The following is an 8,494-nucleotide window of genomic DNA, read 5'->3' as shown; positions in this document are numbered from 1 at the left end:
TCTTTGATTCATTCACCCTCCAAATATTCCGTCACTTACTAATATTATTTATAGACTCTTGTAACCATTTTTATTAATAAAATCAATCCCTTTTATCCTCAACATATTTTTTTTTTTGAACTTGCGTCGACTAACTCATGATACGACTTTAACGTGCAAAAAAAATACGGGGTATAACAGGTCATTTGTGTACGGGTCACAACCCAATTTAGCTAGGTCGCGCGGGCACCTACCTTCCCACCTCGGTAGGCGAACCCTTATCCCAACATTCTTAAGGACGTGTAATAATAAATAAATAAGCGGAAGAGCTATAAATACGTAAGTCTGACATAATATATGATAAATAATGCGGAATACATCAAAAGACCCAGTATATCTGTCTAGCCATATAAGAGCATCTAACTAGAAAGCTCAAGTCCGGAAATAACAATAATACATCAATAGTCGAAATATGTCTCGAAATATCAAGTAAGACATAAAATAAAAGAAGAATCTTCAAGGCGGCGGATGTCCCCGTACTCACCCTGTAAGACTCTAACAAAGAACTCTAGAACCACAATCAGTCACGAGAAGCAGAGGTCGATCCTACCTGAAACTCTGCATTCATAAAAGAATGCAACAAGTGCAGGTCAGTACAAACAACAAGTATTGGTAGGTATCATAGGCTGATTAAGTTTAGCTAACATATACCAAGGTAATAAAGTAAGATAAATAGGTAAATCAACAAGGTATAAGTCAAACACGAGCCAGAATCCAAGTACACATCATCACCTATGTTTAGCATCTAAACTCTAATGTGCCAAGTCTCAAAATAATCAATTCAAATCCATGTAACACTAGTACATCACAATAGAAGCCATGGTACAATGCAATGCAACAATGTATGAAATGTGAATGCAATTCATATGCACCGTAGACATCTACTCCGATGATGGAACATCACATCTTGGCAGCACAACCCATAGGGGACCCGCGAAGTCCATGTACCTCACGATTCCAGCAACAACCTCGGTAACCGCTACCTCGTGATTCCGGCAACAACCTCGGCAATTGCTACACTCATACCTTAATTCCAGGTTAAACATCAGACATCGATCCTCTCGTCACTCTCATCCAACTGAGCCCAGCTCGTAACAGTATTTCCTCAAGTATCATCAATGTATCAACAGTATATCATAAAGTGTCATGACCCAACTAGTGGGCCATGACGGGTACCCGGAGCTGGCTACCGAGCACCGCTCATTATGCTATCTATCGTACTCAACCGGGATATATATATATATATATATATATATATATATATATATATATATATCATTTTCAACATAGAACTTGTCAAAACCATTTTCGGATCTCCCAAAATATGTATATATGCACAAGCATGACCACGAGGCTACAAAATGATGTACAACATATACACTGAAAAAGTCTCATAACATCTACAACCCACATATAAGTATCTACGAGCCTCTAATTGAAATACTGAAATCATGAGGGCGGGACAGGACCCCTCCATGCCCCAATATATACACAAAAGAATATACCAAGAAGTAGGCAACTCGAAGCAGCTGAGTGCTCCCCGCAAGTCCGCTCGAGTAAGCTCCTAAGCGTCTGCGCCATCTCCCTATCTACCTGTAGGCATAACACAGCGTCCATAAAAGAGAGGACGTCAGTACGAACAATGTACTGAGTATGTAAAGCATGAAAGATAACAATAATAATAAGGAAATAAGTGACATGGGATAGAAAGATAACCTGTACTGACTGCCCCTTTTGGCGGAACCATGCATGTTAACTCTCTTTAGCATTTTTCATATCTATACACACACACACACACACACACACACACACACACATAGGTATACTTACTGATGCTGCGGAATGTGCAGCCCAATCCATATATTTTATATTGCTGCGGAACGTGTAACCGATCCATATGTCATATCATCATCACGTATATATATATATATTATCGCGGAACGAACGACCTGATTCATTTATCCATATATCCCGCGTCCGGGCATCCCGTGTCTGGGACGATATCAGAATATGCCAACTGATCAGGTGGTACTACGTATATAGCGCCTGGCCCTTCTTCCCATATCCCATGTATTCATATATATATATATATATATATATATATATATCTCCATGTGCATCATATAAAATAAATAGCATGCATGAGAGCTCAATTAAAAGTTATAACTCTATCGGAGTGACGTAAGGTCGGTAACCTCCGATTATATTATGGAACACTCATATCGCTATGCCTCACCTTGAAGGAACTAATATCATGAGGTGAGATTACAACAATGGATAACATCAATGGAAATTATGAAGAAAGATCATTAATCTTATAATAGCATCAATTCATAAGCTTTGGAATCTTTAGAATTAAAATCATCATCATCATTATCATAGAACATCTCGTTATCTTTATCTCATGCAAAAGGTCTTAACAATCTCAAACTTGCAACTTTTGAAATGTAAGAAGATGAAGTGGAATGCAATGGAAGGTGGATTATAAGAATCATGCCTTTAAGAAAGAAAGGGGCTAGCCTTACATACCTTTATGTCTCCTTTAACTTATCGACTAACGCTTTCCTTCCAAGCTCGCGATTCTACATTCAAGGAAATTCGTACTACATTAAATTATTAGAAACATACTTAGGTCTAAACGAAACGACTAGGAGTTAATGAAAATTGGACAACATTTGATTTGTTTCTACAACTCTCCCCATACAATAAACAATTCCCACACATCAATGACAACATCCATAATACCATAATCAATAATCTTCACCAAGTTAAGCATTTTCCAATTCTCAAAATCCCCTTTCAAGGTCATCCACAACCATAGCTACAATACAACGTCATCTTCATTCATATATAATACTTCTTCAACATTCTTAATATCATTCATAACAAGTTATACTCATAGCATATCCAGAACTATGATTCATATCAAGTTTTATTCAAGAATACCACTATTTCCACATTTAAGCCTCATATTCTATTTTCTTTCTTAATCCAAGTCATTCAACCCCTCAATACTCTTAATAATGTGTATTGAACATGAAACTCACCTTTGATGATGTAGGACTGGACTTTGGATGGAAATACTTCACTTGGAGAAAACCCCCTTCAACACCAAAGAGATTCTTGGTTTCCACAAGCCCTAGAGAGCATCCTTGCACTTGATTCCACTAATTCTTGGTGTTTAATCTTTGATTCCTCTTGGATTGGTGACAATATGATGTGGGAAACATTCTAGAGCTTCCAAGACTTGGAGAGAAGGAGAAATCTGAAAATTAAGGGCAGGGGTCGTTTATTTATAACTGGAACTGGAAAGTTCCAGTGAAGCGGTTCGACGACCCGTCGACTTGCTTTGTCGACTTACGCATGCAAATCCCTGATTGCAGAACATGTAGACTGTTGGGTCGATGGTCCATCAACTTGGTCCGTCGACTTGCGCCAGCAGATTTCAATTTGCAGGATCGCGTTGACGATGCACAGTGACGGTCCATCGACATGTCGACGGCCGTCGACAGCAGTACGCGAAATTTCACGAATCCATTCAAATTGTGTCGATTCAATTCGTTCAACTTCTAATCCCGTAAATTACCAGGAATACCTGCTGGTACGTTTATATTCGGGGTAAGATATTCTCTGCCTTGTCTTTCTCCAATGAGCTTTCTGCTCTCTCCTCAAATGTCTTTGGAATCTTAATTAGAATCATTAAGTATTCCTTCTTACTTATAGGGACATCATATACACCTTAAATTACGTTAGTCTATTCATCGCTCAGCAGCCCGAAATTCCGAGGAGTAACATAAAGGATGAGAATGCGTACAATGTATGAGTTTAATGTCAATAATCATGTTACACCCCGAAAAGTTTGCGTTACCAAGACTGTCGATGGCTTAGTACGAGCTCAAGGGAGAGCAGAGTTGTACAAGAATTAGGGATGAATATTATATTATGCCGCGTATAAGAGTGTACATATGACGGGAGATCGTATGGAAAAATACCGATTAACAAGTTACCTGATGATAGCCCTCGTAACCATAAGTTAAGGTGGGGCTCACATGTCGGGATTTTATAAAGGACATATAAAGAGATATATGGGTAGTATATGTGAAGTTGAGCAAGTCCTAAGAAGGACCCATAAGCCAAAAATGAGTGTAAGCCCTCCAAAAGGACGATTTAAGAAAACGTTTTCGGGTGATCTGACTTCGAGGGGCCAAAACGGTATTATGAGTTTGGAATTTGGGAAAACTCCCAGAATAAAAGTTGTAGATAATTGAAATATCTTTCCAACCATAGGTGGTGGGTTCACAGGCGGCATCAGAATAAGGAGATATAGACGTTTTAAGGCAGAAAGGTCAGTGGGCCAGGCCCAACCCGAGCCCAACCGGGTCAGGCCCATTACCCACACCTTTTTAAGTAAAATTTCAGCCTTTTCTCCTCATTTTCCTATACCAAAACACCCAGAAAATTCTGGAGAAAAAGAGAGAGGAGAGCCTAGAGAGAAAAAATAATTTTGACCAAAATCTGAGCCCCGACTTCCGAAGCCCATGAAGAGAAAAGTGTCGTACGTCGCGTTGCCTTCAATTTGAGATAAAAATCAACTAAGAAGAAGAGGGTGAACGTGGTGGCTCCACACTTGAGGTAAGATTAAGGTTTCTTTTCATTGTTAACAAGTTTATTCAGAGTTTTAACGAATTAGAACGGAGGGAATAGTGTGATAAATTCGTTTGTTGGTATTGTCGGATTATGAATTTAGGCTTGAAGAGAAATTTGGATAAAAATATATGTATTTATTTTGTAGGATATTGAAGATGTTGTTATCGATGTTGGTGATATTAATTTCGGCTTCCTTACGGAAATAAAGTTATTAATTAGTCGTATCGCAAGTTGGTTGGTTAAGAAAATGGGAAAACAATGTGTGGGCTGTTTTATGGCATATGTTGTGTTGGAAATGATGTTATTACTATTGGTATTGTTGTTAATGTTGTTGGTTATTGAATTGGAATTTCGGGCTAGGCATATAAGCGGAGATCTTTGTAGAAATTTCGTGACTATAAATGAATTTATTTGAAGGACTAAGACAAGCGTGTAATAATGAGTCTAATGATTGTGTGAATCCTCTTAAATGTAGACTCGCGAGCTTGGATGAATAAGCGTAGCTAATAACAGGTCGAATAGGTATGTAAAGCTTACCCTTTCTTTCTTTTGGCATGTCTTAGATGTAAGTAAGATATGATACGAGCCTTGGAGTAACTCTATTCATAAGATCCGAGCATGTCTACGATTCTTATTCACTTCTTGATGTTAGCATTCCTAATATAGTCGGGCTATAGCCCTTGTGTCGTTTGTATGATTGAATAGTAAATGTTGCATAAAGAGTTCTTGTTCCTAAAGGATTCTATGTTGAATAATGTCCGTAACTTTCATGAACGGGCTCGGATTGCCTTGATATGTTCGTAAAGTGTTCTCTAATGAGTAATGTCCGTAACTTTCATAGGCGGGCTCGGATTGGTTTGATACATGATCATGATCCCCGAGACGTTATTTGATATAGTTGGTAATGATATTCGAAGAGTACTGAGTATGACTATCATTCGGATACTCGAGCGTTGATTTGTCTACTTATCTATTGAGTCTCAAAAGGATGATTTATGTGTATGTGGTTACTTACTACTCTGCTCGTGCGTATGCTTGTTACATCTTTCACTGAGTCCCGGGCCAGGACATGTTTTCGTGCACAGCTCTACTGCATTGTTCACCGAGTCCCTCATTAGAGGGCCGGGACACGTTATATATATGATGATGTGATGATAGTGCCAGCCCACAGGATGAGCCGAGTATGATGTACACATGATGGAGACAGGATCTCCTCCACCGAGTCCCTCACTAGAGGGCCGGGACACGTTATATGTATATATATGATGGTGATATAATCTTACTTACCGAGTCCCTCACTGGAGGCCGGGACACGTTGTATGTATACACGTATACGGATGATTATCGATTATGTCACTAAGTCCCATAACAGGTTGGATATGATATTGATATGCATGATCTGTGTTTAAGAGCAAGCAGGTTGGACATTCGGGTTATCGTCCTCGTTTCTGTACTTTTATCTCCGTTATGAATCTGTTACTGTATTTCATGCTTTACATGATCAGTACATATTTCGACCGACCCCTTTCTTGGGGGGGCGCGTTTCATGCCCACGAGTACGGACGATCGTTACGGTGATCCGCCGGCCTAGGATATTTGTTACGCTATCTTGGAGCGCTCCCTCGTTAGGAGCCTATATTTTGGTACGGACACTTTCATTGTATATATGTACATATGTCTATTCGGGGGTACGGCGGGGCCTGTCCCGTATGATACGATCGTTACTCTTAGGAGGTACGTAGACATATGTGTGGGTTGTGAATAGTTACTTGTTCGGTCATGTACGTGTGATTTATGTTTTGGGCGGTCCCATTCACCGTGGCAGCCTTATCGGCTTGCGTATGTATATATTTTGGGATGTTGTGCTTTATGATAGCCTTGCCGGCTTCTGTGCGGTATATATGTTTATATGCGACAGTTTGAGACGACGTCTGACCTTTGTATATGTATAAGTTATTTGTATGCTGATTCTGGTTGATGGGTGTGTACGGGTGCCCAGCTCGGGCACTAGTCACGACCTACGGGGTTGGGTCGTGACAAATCAAATCAATATCAAAGGTACCACGCATGGTCACACCGACAATGTCATGAAAAGGCTACACAGTAAGCCATAATAGAACACTAGCCTCGTATCAAACATCAACAAGTAAGATACTATAATATCATGATCAAGATATATTAATAGTCTCTAATATCTACTATCTCCACGTGACATCGAGCCAACAATAACAGAATAAGATAAGTCACAACATAACGGGGTGGCTAACCCCATCACACAATAGGGCCCAACCTAAGATAATATCTAACCCAACTTCATACCCGAAGGTTTACATGCTTTCTCCGACAATATCGTCTAAATATATGCTCCGCTAAACGAAGTCTCACCATAGGGTAAACCATAACCTACTTGGAAGGCCGAATAACAAGGTCTCCACAATCACACCTTAGACTTCCCTTTCCTTTGAGCCTCGAGATCAAGAAAGTCTAAGCATATTCAAATCAAGAAATTAGAATCAAGAAGAACATCAAACGAACCGTACTTCTATTCAAGACCCAAATTCCCAAACTATGGAATGAGTTTTATGAACTAGCAGGGTGAAATTAGGAATCTAAAGGTTCCAACATGAAATTAAAGCTCTAGGTGATCAATTCCCATCAATATCAAGCTAGAATAACTAATAATTTACTCAAATTCGAATTCTAGGCAAAACCCCCAAATTTGGGTATAAATCCTAACTTCCAATTCCATAAATTAGCCACTAATTGGAAAGAAATTATGAAATAAAGGATTCTAATCATCAATTCAATGCTTAATAGAGCTAACCCAACTAACAAATCATGATTTAGAAGTCTAAAAGAAAGAACTCATTGAACCCACTTTAATCATCAACACTTAAGGAACTATCAAGATAAATGGATTCTAAGGTGATTAAGGACAATGGAATAGTAAAGGAATTAGAAGGACTTAACACCAAGAATTTCCTCCAAGAAAATTCTAGAATTGCTCCCAATAGCTCAGATATTGGAATAGTAATAAATAAGGGACTTAGCGCTTTCCGCGACCAGATGACCGCTCTAGCGGCATCGCTTTGGCGGTCCCATGACCGCTACAGCGGTCATGCCCAAATGGCATTGGCTGTTTCAGCGGCAGGGTGATCGCTATAACGGTACCGCTGCCGTGGTGTTGGTCCTGCCAAAGCAGACACTAGAAACCAGAAAAGTTTCAAGTTTCACACTTTCAACCCGAATTTTCGATTAACTCCCGAGGCCATCTGCGCACATACCAAATATGCAGACATACATAAAAATATGCTACAAACGCATTCGTGGCCTCGAAATTTCCATTGGAGGTTTCGTTGACTGAGTCAACCCCCGACACCTCAATTTCAACTTCTCAACCCAAGTCCTAAAATGCATCCGAGTGCATTGGGAATCGAACCAGATATGCACACAAGTTCTAAAAGACCATACGGACCTCTCGGAATCGACGAATTTTTGAAAAAGGCCTCAAAAGTCAACTTTGAGTCAACTCTTTTTCGCTTAAGGCCTAATTTTCCCAAAAAGTCATCCAAATCAATTTTGAACACCTCAAGAAGTGTGTCAATGGTCCCCTTGAGTCAAAAGTGAGCTAACAAGCTCGGGGAAAGGTCAAAAGTTTCGGATAGACTATAACGACCAAGCGGATCGTTATATCTAATACCAATTAAACCATCGCTCGTCATTAAGCGCGACGGGAAGGGAACGAAAAAGTACCTGAATCGGCGAATAACTGAGCATATCGGCTGTGCACATAGGACTCAGTCTCCCA

This window comes from Lycium ferocissimum, chromosome 2 (assembly GCF_029784015.1).
Source record: "Lycium ferocissimum isolate CSIRO_LF1 chromosome 2, AGI_CSIRO_Lferr_CH_V1, whole genome shotgun sequence".
NCBI classification, from domain to species: Eukaryota; Viridiplantae; Streptophyta; class Magnoliopsida; order Solanales; family Solanaceae; genus Lycium; species Lycium ferocissimum.
This window is presented reverse-complemented; position numbering follows the sequence as displayed.